The 21088-nt window shown below is 39.1% G+C and overlaps 1 protein-coding gene across 3 annotated transcripts in view; it reads left to right on the top strand.

Moving 5' to 3' along the window:
- Window positions 1-21088, top strand: part of jade2 (jade family PHD finger 2) — a 178385-nt gene that overhangs the window by 129822 nt on the left and 27475 nt on the right. The gene's annotated exons all lie outside the window — the stretch shown is intronic.

Below are 21088 nucleotides of genomic sequence, written 5' to 3'. Positions count from 1 at the left end.
GGTGGAACGTGTACGTTGTGTAAGTTGTTTTAGTCGTGCAACAGAAAACAGATAGCCTAGCTAGCTGTCTGGATTTACCCTGCAGAGATCTGAGAAAAGGTTAACCATACTCCTCATAAATCAACCGGAGTTTAAAATGCCAACACAAAGGAAGCCCAAAGTAACGGATATCCAGCCTAAATGAGTGAAATCCGGCAAAATTTTCGTCTGCACGGAGCAATCCTGGAAGTGGAACGTCGCCGTGACGTATAGTTAAATTTTTCATGAGGTGCACGTCAGGCTACAGCATATGTACATAGCCACGCCGTAGATTTAACACCGAAGCATAAATCACGCTTAAGTGTGGTGGTAGTCCAGCTTCAATGGTACACCTCAATGGCTGCGGTTTAAACTGATCAATAGTAGCAACAATGACACTCCTGAGTGACTTTAACTCTCCACTCACATTCTGCCTCTAACTAGGGGTGGGGGAAAAAATCGATACAGCATAGTATCGCGATATTTTCCGTGGCAATACTGTATCGATACACAGACGGCAAGTATCAATCTGTTATTATATATGTCTTGGTTAGTTTGTCTGCTTGACAATCCCATTTTGGAGCAATACAATTGAAGTGAGATGAACAAACAGAGCAATATATCTTTTTAGATAAAACAGATGTTGACAAAGTTTTCTTTTGGGGACATCATTTGAAATTGGGAAAAATTTGAAGTTGGAAAAAAGGTAATAATTGCAATATATCGCAGAATATTGCTAAAATAAGATATCATTGTGTTTAAAATCACAATGATATCTTATTGTGACATACTAAGTATCGTGATGATATCGTATCGTGAGGCCTCTGGTGATTCCTGCCCCTACCCCTAACCTCTTCTTTTTTTTATCTTCTCCTAACTTCTTTTGTCCTGGCGCTTTACTTTGTCTAGTACCTGATTTACTTTTGTCACACACTACCAAAACAGAACTTTTAGTTGATATTATATATATATATACCTTTATTCTGTGCCTTGGAGCCTTTTTTCTTTTTATCTTGTCTCATTTTATTCTACTTTATCACCCTCTCTCTTCTCACCTGAATCTTTATCTTTATTTCATCCTCCTCAATCACTTTCTCTCTTTTTCTTCCTCCTTCATCTCTATCTATTGCTCTCTCTATCACCTCCTACTCTCGCCCTCTTTCTCTCCCTGGATATCCTCACCATCCCGCTGCCCCTCTGATATGAGCTCTGTTGGATAAAATAAATATGAGGCGGAAGAAGGATAAATATTTATAGCTGCTTCGGCTGTATAATTTTGTGTGCATGTGTGGGGTGGGGGGGGGGATATATGTTTTCAGACCCTTGGCCAGTGCAGTTGTCAAGGTTGCTGCAGGGATAAATAATTCACAGGAAGTAAAACCTTAAATTCACATCACTTTGATGAGACAATATAAGCAGCATGGCAGCGCGCACACACACACACACACAAACACACCACCTGGCAATGAGCGTATGTGCCCTCACACATGTACAAATATATGCATGAAAGAGCACGTCCCTGCACATACACATGTTCAACACAGATATCATGTCATACAGTAATCATGCATGAAACACACAATTGTGTTATGGATGAAATTAAATGCACACATTGGCACACACAGATAAGCCTACATGCAACTTTAACATACAAATGCAGTTATAAACACAAATGCACAAATGCCTAGTAATAATAATATTAATAATAATTTTTTAATTTATCATTTTATTTATATAGCACTTCACATGGTACTCAAAGACACTTTACAGTAAAACCAGCACATTTAGCACATTAAAAACAGATAAGTAATGAAACCAACACATAAAACAAGCATATTAAAAGCTATTAAAAACAATAAAACCAGTAACTACCAGCTGAGAAATGTAAGACTGTTGTGTGTGGAAAGCTAATCGGAAGAGGTGTGTTTTGATTAGTGTTTTGAATGTTTTGTCCAGGTCAGTACAGTCACGGCTGTGTATGGGTAGGGAGTTCCAGAGGGAGGGGGCTGCAATGGTGAAAGCTCTGTCACCCCAGGTACGGTGCTTGGTCCTGAGTGGTGGGGAGAGGAGGTTTGTGTCAGAGGAGCGGAGGTTACGGGGGGATTATGGCAGTGGAGCAGGTCTGCGAGGTAGGAACGAGCCAGGTTATGGAGGGCTTTGTGGTTGAGGAGGAGGACTTTAAACTGGATGCGTTGGGAAATTCACACACCTTAACTGAAAAGCTACCCTTTATTATGTTTGTATTTTTAAAAGTAGTGCAAGTGTCAAAAGACAAACAAAATCCTCTTGCTGGGGACTGAGGTAACATTTTGCCCACTGGGAACTTTGGTAAACTATTTTCATTATAAAAAAGGAACATATTCTGTATTACACTGTACGAAAAGGCAACAGGTCACAACTAACTGAAAAGCATCTCTTATGCTAGGAAATACAAGAAAAAAAACATAGAATAATAAAAAATAGAACTTGTGAAAGTATTATGTATATTACGGTACTACTGTATGTGACTGCTGCACTGTGTGTGCGTACGCATGTGTGTCCACACAGTACCATATCCGCTCTGTCTCTCACAACACACACACACACAATCCTCCAGGCTCACTAGCTGCGCTGCACACGGATAGGGGTGCGTCAATAAGTAATGAGAGCGATATGCGGCCCCCCAATTGACCTGGGCCTTTAATATTTTACAGTAGGGTCTCTCAGGCGGTACCAGCTGACACACTGTCGCAATCCAACCGTAAAATCTCACTTTACAGGACTCAACGGCAAGCGCCGCCCTCTAAGGTCCAATTTAATAGCGCCCTCTGAGAGCCTGTCAATGCACGTAACTTAAATAGCGCTTCATATAGCAGTATGTAAGATTAAAAGCTACTGCACAAGGTTTGTGAAGAAGTCTAAGCATCAAGTCTCCTGGGGAAATTGGACTAGTTTTTTTGCTTTTGGTTCTAATTTGACTTGAGCAAAGTGTGTTATGTTGTATTTATATTGGCCTCTTGTAATGTCTGCAATCAAGAATCTAGCCTTGCTCAAGTACTGAGGAAGGGGCAAGTGTTGCTGTTTCACCTCCCTGCCCAGATTTATCCTGTTAGTTTAGAGATTGTAAGTGCAACATTTTGGTTTTTCAGATGTTAAACAGCAGTAACATTATCTGCTTGAATGAATTGATTGAATATTATTATTGAATGACGCACATAGTCATTTCAAATTATCAGACTTTGTTCAAACTTTCTCCCTGCCTTAGGTATTAATGAAATTGCTTCATTTTGTTTTTGTGCAACTTACAGTAATTCAGAGAGCTTTTTGAAGCCTCCAATCCTTCATCTTCAAATCCAAATGCGTTGCTAACCACACAGACAGCAGAGAAGTAGAATTTTTGGTGCTGCTGCTTTATATATATAAACTCAGACGTAGTATTACTGCTATTTAACACTTGTTGTGTGTTTAGTGTGTGTATTTCTTCGTCTGCTTACACAAAGCTTGTCGTGAAAGCAATTTCCAGTAAGGACAGGCAGTGTTATACAGGCAAGGAAAAGAATGTACTGTATTGTGGACATAGAATCTGTTTCCATTTGGCTATTTATATTGTATTTTTTTTAAGTAAAACTTCTAATAATATTCTTATTTATTTCAGCTGTGGAATCAACCACAGATAAAAAATGTTAGATCTCATGGCCAGAGGCAGACTGTTATTTTCTCTGCACATCAAAACCAAGATGCTATAAACAAACTTCTCTCAGTAACGGGCACAAATGTATTGTTTACCATTATAGTTAACTGTGTCCAGTTTAAATATTAAAGACCTAAATTATATTGGCAACATACTAACAGTGATGTTATAATGGCTGCTTCAGGCACATTTTAGTGGTTTTGTGAGCAGTTTTATGACCTGCAGTGTAAACAGTTTCTTGACCAGGCATTTATTGGAGAAGGGTGTTTATTTGCTAGAATATAAGATTCTTCAAGGCTGCAAAAAGCAGGCATTTATAAGACGGTTTATGGTAGTTATATACATTAATATATATTATACAGTACATTTTCTTAGGGTGTCTTTGAAGTTAGCGGAGTCTGACAGTTATGAATAATACAGTGTTTTTGTTTCACTAGTCTTTGTTCAGTCAGTATCTAAGCATAAAGTAAGACGTTTGGGGTTTCCAGTGGCCTAGTTTTGAATGTTTGCATTTTTTTCAGTGGGACTATGTCCTCATTTATGGTTTTTATGTTGATCAAATGGTGCGATATGGCCTTTCCACCTTCCAGACAGTCAGATAGTGGCCTTGAGTGACTCAGCAATAACTGACGTTAAACCAAGAAAAATAACCCATCTCAAACAAACTGACGTCTGGTTATGGCTGCTTTGCTGCTACGTCTTACAGTATGCGTCAACACCTGAAGTAAACAACGATTGTTGCTGCGCTACAACTCAGTGTGCTCTAACCAAACCTACTGTAAACTACCAGCCTTCTTTTAAAATGTGGTTTAGTTGAGTCCTTGTCTCATGATATTGTCACAGGCTGTGTTCGAAATTGCATGCCTACATACTATTTATGACCTACGAATGAGTATGTAGTGCGTTCCAACAGCCTTGTATTTGGATTTTACATATGCGGGAAATGCCTGGATGCATTATCAAGAATTCTGAGTATGAGACTTACTGGACAAACTAAAACCACCCAAAAATGCATAGCGGCTCTTCAGACTGTCCAATGGCAGACTGCAAATAATTAACCATTGGATGAGATATTTCCGAATGGTGGCGAGTGACATTAAGGAACAGTTAAGAGGGAAAATGCGGGAGCTCAGATATATAATGTACTGTAGAAAAAAATATATTTAACACTAAAATGTCAAAGTATGAATTTGCCTTAAAATAATACTGGAACATGAAATGAACAAGGTAAGGTTGATTTACATCTGCAGTGAACAATTTTCATTCAACGGAAGCTCGGACCAGTATTGTGATCGATACATTCATGTGATGCAGAGAATACATACAGTACACTTGAGTGTGAACAGTCTGCCTGTAATGGCATATTGAATCGTTAATTTAGTAGGCAGTGTGCAGATGCAGAACATGCAGATTCAGCATGCAGAACACCGCCCATGCTCTACTTTTGAGAAACATTACGTTTTTCGGGGGGCCTGTGTCAATACCACAAAACTTAATCACTTCAGTAATTTTAGTGTTGTAACAGTTTTAACATTAGGAAAGATATATTAACAGCCGTTTACAAATCAATCATTGAGTCTGTTAAAATGTCTCGAGCCATCAAGTGTTAAGAAATTCTAAAAGACGTGTTCGTTTGATTTCTGAGGAGGAAGGAGAGGCCTGTGTCGAATTGAAAGTTAAGCAAAAGGTTTAATGAACAACACGATGAAAACGACATGACAAAAACAATCAAACATGGAACATGAAACACTGCCAGCAGTGGACTACAAGACATGCTTCCCCTTGTGGGGTCACAGTTTGCAGCCATGCGACATGACAAAACAATACACTGTAAACAGCGGACTACAACATGCTTCCCCTTGCGGGGTCACAGTTGAAGCCCCGAATCCTTCTCTGGATTACCCATTTATTCCCTACACCTGGGTGGTTCCTGATATGAAATCTTTCCCTATTTGTCAGATGTCTCTCAAAAGAAAAGGTGTACGTTCCCAATCAATGTGTCTTGAGGCCACACCCGGTCACAGGATCTTACCGAGGCGATGTCAATTGTTTCCAAACTACAGGAATACACATTATTTGTCCTAATCAAGGCTGGCCTAGCAGGGAGTGGCTCCCCAAAAGAAACAGAAACAATAGATCTCCATGTGTGGAGACAAGGAGCTTTCTCCTATATGCTAAATGACTGATATGACCTGATGATTCTTTAGAAGCTAGAGAGGGTGTGAGCCAGACAAATACTAATTAGTGTAGTTACTTGATTAGATTTAGCTGCAGGCTACATTAAACATTGTTTTCAAAAACATAAGCATGGTTTTAACTTTTTTAACTTCAACACAAGCGAGCAAGTAAAATAATAGACATTCCCCCTGTCAGATCTCTATACCCAGGCAGTTTGACATAAAACGACCTTCATCACATGGAACACTTCACATCCCTTCAATAATTCACACAATTGGACCGCATGCCAAAAATAAAGGTTACAACATCGTTTGAACATGCTCAAATTCACAGACAGGAGCTTTAGGTTTGTTAATAGTGTGAAGAGGATTTTAATCTGGTTGTGGGAGGGCAGAGATGGTCTGATGCTGAAAGAGGTAGTAAATATCAATGCTGATGCAAGCAGACTGATTCATGTTTTATTATGATCACCTGCTTAACTTGCTTTATGCTCAGAGCAGACCAAAGTACCTGCCAGCATACAGTATCCACCCTGCTCTCTTTCAGCAGGGAAGCTTGTCCTGACTCTATAAATCCAGAGTACAAGACATTTGAAACTAATTGGGAGGTTTCAAAGATTACTGTCTGCTGGGCCCACCCTGTTAGCAACAAAAATCCATCACTTCCCTGACTGAGTTTCACCGTAAAGCCCTGAGCACAGTTTTCCCAACTTTCCCACATGTTATTATTTTGTCCCAGCCAGCCTCTCGCACCATTATGGAATAAACTTCCCTGCTGAGCACCCTGTAGCATCTGCAAACACATTCCTCAGACCTCCACTTACCCCTGGCTGGCCAGGCAATAAAACTGGCCAATTAGGCTTTACTCCTTGCTGTGTGAAGCCCTTGTCCTGCTGCTGAGTGTGATTTGAGTCTGAACGACTTCCTCCCTCACTTCCCCTCCCTTGAGGTAGATGGAGAGGAACCTCTTTACCTTACCTACCGAATAGTGTGAAATGTCTCCTGAGGTAGCTCCACCACATCTGTTTATATGTGTTCCAGTATTACCCATTGTTGAAATCTCACCATCCTCTATTCTGCATTCCTGTACAGTGCAAGAGACTGTAGAAGTTTGTCCTGCATCTGTCCCACTACTATTTGAATACGCAATAGCTTTCTCCAGGTTCTGTGTGCATTAATTAATAGACATTCTGCTTAAGATTATTTTAATCATTAACACCCCAAAGAAATCAGAACATGTATGAAAACATAACCAGACGTGTGTAATAAAGAGAAACAGACATAACACAAACATATATTTAGTGCACTGTTTAGCTGAAATACGACCAGTTTGTGAACAGGAAGTGCCATACCGTATTGCGAAAACGGAGGCTGAAAAAACTTGAATGAAACTGTAAAACTGGGCAGTGTTGATCAATTATAAACCATGATTATGTTACTGCATTGCCTTTTTTTTCATTTAAAAAAAATTTAAGAAGCATATTTCAACTTACAATTAAACTGTTATAAAAGATCACCTGTTACCAGCTGGCCACCATACTGATTCTGTGACGTGCTCACTGTGTACATCCGGTGAGGCACAGTGCATACTGGTAGTTGTAGGTTTTCTACCTTTTGAGCGAAAGGGAAATCGACAGCCCCTTTTCTGTTTTCTCTAGTCATGTAGTACCATTTAAAAAAAAAAACATTTGCGCCACGCTACTGCATAGACAGCCCAGTTTTAAGAAAATAACCCTCTTTTCAGCGGTAAAGTACTTCTTTAAGGAACTGTGGCAAGACAGAATCGAAATATCCATAAGCTCAGTCTCTTTTTTTTAATCCTGTCAGGGCTTATGCATGCTGCATGCAAGACAGGCGATCCATGCTGTCTGGATACATTGTTAAGTGAGATTTTGGAGACAATTTAATCCCTCCCCAAATCCTGTTTTGTTTGCTGACATGTAACAGTTTGTCAAATAAAACCTCAGTCCAATGGAGTCGAGGGCTTTGGAGTAATAAGGTTTTCATAACCGGGATTTGATCTTTACATATTTGCTATTAGACACACTTGTGGTGTGTTTACACTTTCCACTCATTTTAATTAAACTGTGTGTGTGTGTGTGTGTGTGTGTGTGTGTGTGTTTCCACAGCTGTGTTCTGCCTGTTTGTGTCTCTCTCTCTTTTCATCCCTCCATTTCTCCCCCTTTACCTCTCCATGGACTGTGCATGAGGAACCTGAAGAAAGGGAGGAGGGAGGGAGATAAAGGACAAAGGCAAAGGAGCTGTTGGAGGGGAAAGGAGGGACAGAGGGGGCTGAAAAAGAAGAAAAGGAGAGGATGGAACAGGGAGGGTAGGCAGCTGGATGAAGGAGTGCAAGGAAGGAGGGAGGAGTAGAGAGTAGTGCACATGGAAAAAGAAAAGAGGAGCATGTGAATGTAGAGGAATAAAAGGAGAAAGAGGAACAGAGTGTTGGTGTCACAAGGTTTATATAGAGTTTATTGCTTTGGCAAAACTCTAGACTCCCTCCACATACTCCTCCAGCAGGCATGTTAGTGTGTGTATATGATTTGTGTATATTCCTGGATACACACTTATCGTATAGCCCGACTGTGAATGTTTCATACATACATGGATAAGGAAAGTAATCTAAAATACACACCCAGTAGGATCCTTTAATTCTATTTGGATACATGTGAGGGAACCCCCCCTCCACCCACACACCCACACACACACACACACACACACACACACACACACACACAGCCAAAACCTCAACATGTGAGCTGTGATTGGAGAATGATGTTGCCATGGATCCCAAATGGGTGTGGCTACAGTGACTGACTTGCAGGAGCTAATAAATCATGTAGTTTGTGGCTGTCTGGAAGTGTTTGGAAGTGATAGACTCTGGCGTGTGTGTGTGTTTGATTGTTGCGTGTGTGCGTGTGTGTGTGTGTGTGTGTACGCACATCAGGGAACGTTTCACAACGCTTCTGTCTGCCATATCCAGCTGCAGCAGCCTCCACTGTCTGTCTGCCTGTCTGACCCACTTTCTCCTCTTTCCTTCCTTTTCTCCTGCCCTTGTAAGCTCCTTCTGTTCTTCCTTTCCTCTTTCTTACATCCTTATGTCCTCAATTCCCTCCTCCCTCTATCTCTTTCATATGCCCTTAATCCAGTCCTCCCTCACTCTTTTTAATGCCTTGTCATTTTGACAAGCTGATTGAACACGCTGCTGCACATCATTCATTTTCCATCATGTTTATTCTTATTATATTTATACTTCTCTTTTCTTAAGCTTGATTTATAGAGTAGATGTGTGTTTAAGGGTTTACAGCATCATCAACTCACGTAGCCGCGAAATCTACACCATAAGCTACGCATAGCTGACATGCACCTCCTCAAAAATTTACTACAGGTCGGGGACCACAAAAACTTTAATTGGCTGCCAGTAAGGAAAATGTTGAGGAAGATAAAGACGGTAGTTTTCCTTGGCGGTTCAATCCACAGCTCCTACTGTCCAAATGTCAATGTCTCCTTGGGTAAGACACTGAACCTCAAATTGCCCTCGATGGTTAACCTCTTTTTCTGTTCTTGGTGTATTCTTGTTTCGCTGTCCATCTGTCTTTCTGAATATCTACTTGCCTTGCAGCCGGTCTGTCTTTGCCTACATAGACTTACTCATATGCTATTCATGAGTTATCCATCTTGTGTTTTTAAACTTTCATCATCCCAAGATCCATCTTCATTCTCCCCTTTAGCTTTCAATCATAGGTAGTCCTTCTCTTGCTGGGGAAACAACATAAGTGACAGACCCTACAACCTACTTTAGGTCTCTACGGGCAGTTTAAGTTATCATCACTAGCATAATTAGCATCACTATAAAGGCCGCCATGCTGGGAGTAAATGTTGCAAATAAAGGAAACAGAGTCATGGTTATCTGTTGCTTTTAGGGACATGTTACATGTGCACATGCCTTTTAGTGCAGCTATTGGTTCAAATTTGCATTTGAGCTTCTATATTTTAGTTTATGCTGGGATTAGATGATGCTGTCCAAATCCTGTTCCAAAACTGATATGCTCTTCCTGGAATACACTGGATATACCATGGAAAACTCTCTCCTCGGAAACTGAGACGCTGCAGATATCGCTACAAATTTTTTTTTTACTGGTTATCCGTTGCATACACATGTAGGCTTTAACTTGGCAACAATTTGGAGATGTAGTTTTCTTTTCAAGACTATGAAAAACAGGGCTTATAGTAAACTGCATTTTGAAATAAATGTGCTTTTTTTGTATTCAAGTTCAATTCTGCAGGCACATAAGGAATGATGAGTTTTATATTTCCAGCAGCAGAGGTAGGATTGAAATAAACACAAGAGAAACTGGGAAATAACCACATTACTTTCTAGATTAAAAACACAAAATAACAAAGAAAGGAAGTCCTTCAGTGCACAAATGTATTATCACTCTTACATTTAGGCTTATTGAATCTAGATATTGCTACTCTCATCTTGTGGGCGCCCACTTGCCCTACATGCTTATGATCTATTTTGGGTCACGACCAGTAGTTAAAGAACCAAGATAAAGCACGCTGGCCAACGTTCCCCCACTGTGAGCGGTGTTTTTGCTCTGTGCTCTGACAGCTCCAGTGGGTAAAATCAAATCACCAACTGTTTTAGGGTCCTCTGAAGGGCACTACTGAGAAAAGGTAACAAATTCACACCAACCTAATTTATTCTTCAGGTAGCTGATATTATCTGAAGGTCTTTACGATTCACAACACAGATATTTGTGTTCCTGCTGCCAAGATCTGCTTTTATGGTCGCTATTATTTCAGCAAACAGTATTTTATACAGTCTATGTTGCAGGGACTTGTAGAGAATTTGGCAAGTCAAGGTACGTTTATTTGTATAGCACCTTTTAAACACAGAGATGTTTTAAGGAGCTTTACATATGGCATGTAAGAACATTGAAAAGAGTTAGAGCATACCTGCTCCATCTTCTTTTGTTTTAACCCTCACAACATTAACCAGTCTAGTCCCAAAGGACCTGAGATGTCTAGAGGGTTTGTAACACAGTACCAAATCCGAGATGTATTTTGACCCTAAATCATTTTGTGCTTTTGCATTTTAAAAAACTCAATCCTTGGACCTGGAGTACTGTGTTGTGCTCCTGAGAATATATATATATATATATATATATTTTTTTTTTTTTATGTGACTGGTTGATACAGTAGGGCTGCACAATATATCTTTTTATTTTATTTTATCGTCATCGCAATATCACCTGGCGCAATAACCATATCACGTAAGGCTGCGACATACTATATTGCAATAGACACTCAGAGATTTTTTTGTGTTAGTTACAAGAAAATATCAGTAGAAAACTACATTTTAAAATGTAACTGACATTCTTTTTAAGTGTTGCCTTTTATATTCAACTCAATCTTCAATTTGTTTAATAAAAGAGTGTTGGAAATAATTTCCTTTTATCTGTTTTAAATTCAACAAGCAATTTGTTGTATTTTAGCAGAATACTAAAGCAGCAGAAATGCAGAACTGAATACACTTGAATTTCTGTTTATTTATCGCAAGTAATATCATTATCGTGATATTCAGCAACGTTATCGCATATCCCATATTTCCCTCATATCGTGCAGCCCTACAATACAGTACAACAGGCAGGTAGACAGCGCCCACCCCGTTCACTTTGAGTTTCAGATCCTACCTTTTTGTCGGTTCAGATTTCCTGCTGTAGAGAGCGGTGGATGTAGGCACTCATTCATTCTCACTGCCATTTCCCTTCTGAACTCAGGCTGGGGTGACAGGTAATAGTTGTGATGGTGCTGTTCTTTGATGATGAGGATAATGGTTGAGACACTGTTTCACAATGCTAGCTAATGGTGTTGTTTTTCTCTGTTTATGATGACATTGTCAGCTATGTTGTTTTACATGAATTGTACTTATTTATTCATGTTGCATTTATATCAGTGATTTAGTTACATTAGTGATGTTGATCTTAAAATTGAAAATTCAGCACTTTGTTATTGTACAAAATTCTATGATGGGATGGTCAACATGGGACCACTGTTGTTTTCCCTGAGTCCACAACATTCAGTGCCCCCCTTTGCGTATGTACCCTTTGTAAGCGTAGTTGAATAACAGATCAGTAGCTTTACGTGTCTGTGGTATTCGTTTGTCCACCCACCATGATCCAAACATAATTTGTCTTTCTAAACATGCTTCATGGTCGAGATATTTGGCAACCATAAACTAAACTTCTAAAGTCTCTCAGACCGGTTTTTATTTTCATTCATAAATTTGTAATGTTGTGACGGATGAGGATGCTAGGTGGTGGAGTTATCTAACTGTCCCTGTAGGATCATCATGAAAAGGATTTATGATGTGTTGCACAGGCCTTTTGATTTGACGGTGCACGTCACTGAGGTGTTATATATATTTCTGAGTGTGGACTGTGAAGGAGAACCTTTAAAGGCACCTTTTACAAGATGTACTAGACATTTTTTTATGAATGTTCTTTTAATTAGTTAATTACCAGTATTTTGGTTTTGTGTAACATATCGTCAGGCAAAGTCTTGTGGACAAATTTGCCAAACAGCAGTCTTAAACAAATGCCAAGGATTGTTTTAGTGTGATGAAAATGTTGCTTGATGCAGTTTTTTTCTTTAGCTGCTAAATGCTCCATATCTGTGGGTTTGTCACTATATAAGCGAGCGATCTATTATTAATATAAAAAATATTGATTAAAGCAGCTTTAACCTTTGACCTAAAGCTTTCAACCACATTTAGCCAGGTTTAAACATTTTACATCTAAATGTTATATGACCTGCAAGTCACCAAATCAGTGTTCATTAGGCAGTCCCTCCAGAAAAACGTGATTATGCGATCGCATAATTCAATGCATAATCAGCCAAAGTCCGCATATTCATGCGGGGGCCGCATTTTTTCAAATAAGCCGCACTTTCGCCGCATAAATTGCCGATTTCCACGCAAAATATGCGGTGCTTGCATGATTTCATAATCCCTGCATTTTCGTTGCAAAAAAGTCACATATATTTTAGCAGAAAGTTGAAAAAAATTTGCGTTTACTTCACAAAGAGCAGCCATTTTCCCCTGTTGCCATGGGAACGTTATGAAGTGACGTAATTACGCGACGTGAACATCATCGAAAAGCAGGGTGTTGGAGGTTAAATTTGACATGTACTTTGAGTCTCTTAAGTTGGTATCCAATAAGAAAGCTATCTTAATATCTGATGTCTACTCAATTTTCTTTGTTTAAGTGCTCCTGCTGTCTATATTATTAACGATTTTTGAAAGTCTGTCTCTTTTGTATCTTTTATTTCCCTCTGTTTAGACTATTACTTTTATTTTTACTTTAATATTATATTATTTGTATATATTTTTGTATCTTATTTGTTTACTTATTGCAATGACTGAATATCTGTAAACTATTTGTGGAAATTAAGTTTAAAAAAAGCATGGTGTTGGGGGAATCACTTTTTCTTCTCTTTTTCATCAAACCGCAGTTTTTGCAAGTTCCCGCAATTTCATCACATAAAATTGCTTAAATATCCCGCATATTCCATCGCATTTTTTAAGAAAACGTGCCGCATAATCAAGGATTTTTGCCCGCAACAATCACAAAAAAACTCAGCGTTTTTCTGGAAGGACTGATTAGGGCTGGGTAAAAAGTTAATGGTCCGATTATTTGCGATTTAAAATCCTGAGATTGTGCCATGCATTTGCACCTTTTCATAAATGTGTGTAAATCTGCGCTAAAATGTTCTGTGTAGGCAGTGGTTACTTGTTGTACAGTAAGGGGTTCAGTTAGGGCTGCATGTGTAAAATGTCTTCTTTGTGGAAATTGTGTCATTACAACACGGACAAAAAGGTTATATTAAGTGTAAAAGTAAAGGGGATGAAGATGATAGCTGGATGTCCACAGTTTTATAACCGGGAAATGTGTTTACAGTTTAACCTATTATGTGAACTTTACGCAATTTTATATTCAAGAAAACAACCATGTAGCTCCCCTGTTAAATATAGAATAAATATTAATTCCCAGGATAAATTCTGAGTAGTGCTTTATGCAACATTGAAATGTATCTGATGTAACTGAATCAAAATCGAAGAGATTAGTGGATATCCAGGCCTGTGAATGAATTAAGTTTCTTTATTGCCTTCTTTGTGATTATTGATGTAGATGTGAATAGCAACAAACTCCGGTAAATCCCAGCAGTGTAACTAATAGATGAAACATACTTGAGCAACATGTGACAATTTGATTAACTGTTTGGTCTTGTAATCACAGCAGAGCTCCTTCTATAACAAGCTGTCTGCATTTAAGTGCACACGCCAGTTTAATTATTCCAGTTGGGATTGTCTTGTTAGTAATTAACCCAGGCCCTCCACATTGGGGTTGGGGTAATATTGGGCCAATTAAAGATCAATAATCCTGATGTTTAGCTGGCTGCTTCCTCACAGTGGTGTCTGTGTATTTTAAGTCCAATAAACAGTAGATGGTGCCCATTAGTAAGCAACACAGGTTTGTAGTCAATACGCCGGGAGCCGAGAGGGTCAGGTCAATATAGATCTGCGTTGGAAGTTAGTTATAGAAGTAAAGAAAGAAAGAGACTGTTATCTCCTTTGTTTCTTTGCTTATTTCTACACTTCTCCTCTCTGGCTGAGTGATATAACTCATTGGGAAAAAAAGAAAATAGCTGTGTTTTTATTCTTATATCAGATTTTTTTGTCTCGCAATCTTTATTGTAGCTCTTCCTTTCTCTCTGTTAGTATGTCTGCACAGTAATTTACCCGTGTGAGTCACAGATCACTTAAGTCAATACCATGAAATCCATTTTTAGTCACAGACACACATAATACACACATGCATTCCCTCTGGTCCCACTGGGTTTATCTCTATCTCAGAGATCAGTTTGGGAATTAGTTCTGACGTAGCTCCTGCCTCTGCGCCTGGGGTCAGCACACACACACACACACAAACACACGCACACACACACACACACACACACACACACACACACACACACACACAAGCAAATACTGTCTTTCTTGCGCATACACAAAGTCACCTATACCAACTCTGAAATTGAAAACTGTATGTTTCCATTCAAAACTGTTTGATTAGTCTCAATACATCACAGTAATCACAATAATTAAATACATATCTCAAATATTTTAGTAGATATTAATAGTAAGCAAATATTTGTTTGGGCCCCCCCCAAAAATCAACTGACCTCTTTAAAAATGTGCTTAAAATATGTGCAATATTTTGATGGAAAAGTATCCAATTCCATCCTCTCTCTGTCACTCACTCTCACACACACACACACACACACACACACACACACACACACACACACACTCAAAGGGGATGGTGCATGGTGCCCTCCTGCCAGACACCTGTTCAAGTAATTAGTGGATGATGACAGCCAGTGCTCTGCTGACCTGTGTGTGTGTGTGTGTGTGTGTGTGTGTGTGTGTGTGTGTGTGTGTGTGTGTGTGTGTGTGTGTGTGTGTGTGTGTAACAGAGAGAGAGAGGGAGTGTGAGTGAAAGAAACAGTCAGTAAGTGATTGTGAACATGTGTGCATAATATAGTTTGTGTATGTCGTGATCGTTGTTTATGTGTCTGGGTGCATTAATTGTAAGGACAGGAGAGACACAATGAGTGCAGAGAGAGGTGATAACACAAACTGACAGAGAGAGAGAAAAAAGAGAGGGTGAGAGAGCCTTACAGTGTAAAGGTTAGAGAGAGATGGGGATATGGGCGGTGTGGTGTGTGAGAGGCGTTGCCTCTGCTCGTCACAGTTAATACACTTGTAATGCTGATTATCTCCTGCCTGTCGTGTCATGGATGGATGAGATAGAAAGGAGGTGGGCTCAGTCGTTGAGGGATTAAGGGACGAGGGAGGATGGATAAACCAGTATTGAGTAATAGATGGATGAAGGAAAGGAAGGAATGCTGTTTGCTGGTTTTAAGCATTTTCCAAAAACGTAAGAGTTATTGTATTTTGAATGTTTCTCATTGCGTTTATTGATTAAATTTATTTCATTACTTCTGTCTCATAGAGTGTTTTAAATCACATCTTGGCTCAACTGTCAAAAAAAGCAAATTACCTATCAGGTTTAATTTACACTGGCCAAATTAATGAATGTCCACTTTAATGAGTGTCCACAAAAAATGTCATATTGACTTTGTCATAGCCAGATTGTGCAACAAATGACATCTCACCTGACTGGTCAAGAAAAAAAGACATTTGAAATGGATAAAATGTGACATATTTCAAGTTTATACACTTTCTTTGAGAATGTTATCGTTTTTCACTGGCTGATTTCCCAGATATCGTTTGGGAAATTATCTGCATAGTCATTTCCTGACATAAACATCATATCCACAACCCATTTCTGCTTTCAGATGAAAGCCTCTCACCATCTATAAAGGGCATGTTGTCATTTCACCTTAGGCTGGTGAAGAAATACAGAGACAAGTAGTCCCTCCTGATTACCAGACTTAGAAAAATATTGATGCTTTTATAAACCGCAACCACAATACCATCTCTCTTAATTAGAAAGAAAACAATGAAATCTCACCGGCTCCTCCATCTTGACGCAGAAGTGTTGTTTTGCTTTGCTTTGGTTTCACTGGCTCTCTGTCAGAGATACGTGCATAACTGAGGCTGTGAAATGTTTAATGTCGTAAATTTGAGGGACTTTGTGATCTTTGCTGACTTATTTTACCACCTTTGGTACTGAATAATGTCTTCTCTCACTTGTGTCTCTCCAGTGTAGACAGGTGTGGAATCTTCTATTAAAACATAAAACAACACATCAGATTTGTGTCTGTGGGTGAATATATGTAAGTAGGACAGAGAAAATGGAAGAAGTGCTGTGTTTGCTGATTTAGAGATAGATAGCTGCTCAGGATGAATGAATAGACTCAGACAGAGACGGGACAAATGGAGGTAAAGAGGAATAAAAAGCCTGACAAAAGTACAGATGAGTTGTTGGGAGAATATCTTTCAGTACAGGTAGGAGGATGGAGGATTGAATTGTGTAGGAAAGAATGGCAATGGAGAGAGTTAGCCTCTAACAGACAGAGGAGAAAAAAGGTCAGAGGCTCTTTGTGCCAAAAGAAATTCCATTCCGGTCAAAACTATGCTGCCCCACTAAAGAATTTGCCATAAATAACAGTTAATTATAAAGCAAATAAGCACAACTTACAAATGATTGCTGACTTTTGGCATAATTTCCTAAATAATACATCATTTTCTGCAAAATAATTTGAAAATATTTACCTGATACTTATTGATTGTACAACAGCTTTGAAAAGAAAATCAGCATATCTGAACATTTTTTTTATTTTATTTTATATTTGCACACATTTGTTGGAAAATGGCCTTCGACATGTCACGCCTGTCAAGACTTGTGCTTGGATAAAATGTTTTTGCAGAAAAGCAAGAATACTTCATTTAATTTGGAGTTTTTTTTTTTAGCTTACATACAATATGTTTAGGTCGTATATAAAACAGCAAAGTTCGAAAAAAGCTGAAATCTATTGTGACATTTTTTTTAAACCTCAATCCCAAAAAATTGCATTGAAAAATATAACAGACAAATTATGGAAAGTTGTGAAAAAGTGAAGTAGGATATCTTATTGAACAGGAGTGTGTAATTTATTTATTCATTCATACATTTCGTGAATTATGAAAGTACATATTCACCAGCTAATACACTTAATGATATTTAATATTCCTGTTTCATCTCCATGTTTTTCAATTTTTACAATTCCATTGGTTTGGTTTATTTTCAGTTTATTGAAATAAGTGCTTAAGACGCATAGCCTTGACATCCAGAGATTGGGGGAGAAAGAGAGAGGTAGTCAGAGAAATTTAAGGGTGAAAGAGAGAAAACAAAACAGAGTGGTTGTTTTACTCTTCTCTCTCAATGCTCTTCCGCATCATCTTTACCTTCCATCCTGCTCTCCATTCCCTTGCCATGTGCCCAGACAGAGGTAGTTGTTATGATCTCACACACACACACACACACACACACACACACACACACACACACACACACACACAGGGTGTCTCACACACACACACACACACACACACACACACACACACACACACACACACACACACACACACACAGGGTGTCCTAATCAAAGCCAGGCTCTGCACATTGTGTCCCAGTTGAGCAGCTATTTTTATCTGCAGCGCTCTGACAGGGATGGAATGGGTCAGATAGGCCAGGCTGACGAATCCTTTAACACCAACTGATTAACAGTCAGCCTGCTGGACCGCCAATACACATACACACATACACTGTTTAAGTAAACAAATAAACCTATTCTGTTTCATTATCACAAATTCAAACACATACAGGCCTTGCTCTCTTTCCTTCTTTATCTCACACTTTCTGACACACACACACACACACACACACACACACACACACACACACACACACACACACACACACACACACACACACACACAAGCACACTTACAGGAAGTTCCAGCCTATGATGCTGTTTCATGTTGTGTTCCCACCAGTGTAATATTTTTCTCATATATGTGTATATCTGTATTCCCTTGTTCGTTCTGCCTCTTTAATACCTGAATCCGTGCCCTCCTACACTCCACACACACAGTCTGTCCTGTCCCATTAGCACCATGGCAAATCTTCAGGCTCACACATGCATGATTCTGACACACACACACACACACACACACACATATACACACACATACACACACACACACACACACACACACACAGATGTGGTTAGAGACACATGATTACTGATTTACCGTTGTGAGAGTTGGCAGAGTTCCCATTTCTGGCTTGTTAGTTTTGGATTCAAGTGCTCTGGCTTGGACCCAATTAGTTTCTCTCCCTACCTCTCTCTCTCTGCAGTTACTTTGTTGTCATGACTATGGGTTGGATAGTACTGTATGTGCAGTATATAATCCCAAAAAAACAACAGCATGTTCTATACAGAAGCTGAGAACAATTATTTGTCTTGTGCATATACAGTATGTCAGTGTTTAGTAGCTGTTTGCTTCGAAGCCAACATACAACCGCACCTATGAGAACATTAAACAGCTATAAACCTTTACTGTGGTGTATATGGTGCTGTTAAACCATTTACGGAACAGTAAGGCTACAAGTTGTACAGTAAGTGCTGTGTGTGTTTCTGTGTCTTTCTCTTACTCTCAGTTCACATGAGCTCTTATTAGCCTATGCCACTAAAGTAATATCAGCTCATGGTATACTCCCATCACCTCATATATGACTAGTGATGAATAGAATCAGTAACTATCAGTTGCAACCTGTTCTGGTGGCGGGGTGAGACCAGAAGAAATATCTCCTTTAGCGCTTTAGCAAAAAGCAAATCATCTGTATGCTCCAACTGAAGTGCTTGATGGATGGTCAAACAACTTCTGAAAACGTTCCCCACACCTTTCTGACATTAGAGTTTCTGATTTAATTTTTGTAAAGTTCCCAAACCAACAATCATGGCTATTTCTCTCAGTGGTTGGTAAGATGTGTGGAGATGAGAAAGTATGCAGGATTTAAACTTTTTTCATTATTTTAAAAAAAGCTATTTCTTCACTTTTCATGCATAACAACCCAGTACAACACTACGAATGCCTTCCAGGACAGATTGTTTAAAGGAATACGCCACCGTTTGTTGAAATAGGGTTATTCACTGTCTCCTCTATATTTATATAAGTGGGCAAACGCATTTTTGTCTCAGTGAATGCATTGTCTTAGTCCGGCAGCCCCGCCGCTAGCTTAGCTTAGCGTAGTGAATGGAATGTGAGTAAAAGTGACCCAACAACAACAAAAACAAAACCTAATTACTTCTTGTGGCCTGCATATTCACAACGAGTACAAGTAGCAATGCAGATTAAGACTAGACGATTTCCTAGGCAGATATTGACTTGGGACTGGAAGTAGGCTACAGCCGAAGCACTGCTACTCGGGCACAGAGATATTTCAATATTTCAACAAACGGTGGCGTATTCCTTTAAAGGTGTGCGTTGGTATCTACATATTTAAAAGGATTAATACTGCAACTTTCCCCTCTCTAGGAGAGTCAGCTTTTCACCTCGCCTTCGAATGGGACCGTTACTTCTTCCAGCACGGTTATACGACAAGCTGTATGAACTAGTTATTTTCGAAGATAACCCAGCCTTAAGCATCCCTCACGCCTCTTTTATTATTTCGCTGTGCAGTTACTGTACATAAACAAGTAAATAAACGGTTAACATCAGTCCCAGACATTAGAGAGACTCATAATGTTGAAGGTCAAAGTTAGCTTTAATTGTACGTAAAGGGAATGCGGTAGGATTCATTTGTGACTGCATGTGAATAAGTCTTCTCTCCACATTCTCAGCAAACATGGGTATCTACAGTATACTCTCTGTAACCGATGTTTTATCTGTAGAGAAAATTATTTAGTTACCATTTTACAACTACAGCTGCCAGGGGACCGTGCCAAATCTTGTTTACTCAGCCTTTTGTCTTTCTCCATACCTGTCTCTCCTTATCTATTTCTGTCTTTCTATTAGTCTCAGCCTCTTTATTGCTTTCTTCTCTCTCTCTGTCTCCTTCTCTCTTACGTGTTGCCAATTCAAAATAGTCACATACAAATTTACAACCACAGCTTTTCTTTGAACATCCATATGTGCTTAATATAAACATGCACACATGCATCTCCCAGCATATACTGCTTATAGGACCATATGATAGTAATTTGGCAATATGGAGAAGCAGGAGGGCTCAGCTAGAGTTTAAGTCTGAGTGGAAGAAGAGTCTGGGATCCAGTTTACTAGCAGGAAACAGGAAGTCGCCTCTTGACTTTTACCTCTTATTGTCTCATTACTAGATGCACATAAGCCTCTGATGTTACATGCTGTTTCATTGATCTTTATCTTTATTATTATTATTATTATTATTATTAAAGTTGTGTGTCTTTTTAGGCCTCAATGAAGTAGCAGAAGAAGCTGAAATACAACTCCCTCTAACATATTTTGATTGTATTATATGTTTTTTTCTGGGTTTTTTTTACTACTGGATTAGCTGCCTATTAATACGTCCAATAGATGGAGGCATTATTATTCATGTCAGCTGATGGACCTAGGTCCAATACATACTATTTCTTCTTTTACCTTTGTTTTGGTCACTAACTCCTG

The sequence above is a fragment of the Perca fluviatilis genome, chromosome 16 (genome assembly GCF_010015445.1).
Source record: "Perca fluviatilis chromosome 16, GENO_Pfluv_1.0, whole genome shotgun sequence".
Taxonomy (NCBI): domain Eukaryota; kingdom Metazoa; phylum Chordata; class Actinopteri; order Perciformes; family Percidae; genus Perca; species Perca fluviatilis.
This window is presented reverse-complemented; position numbering and strand designations above follow the sequence as displayed.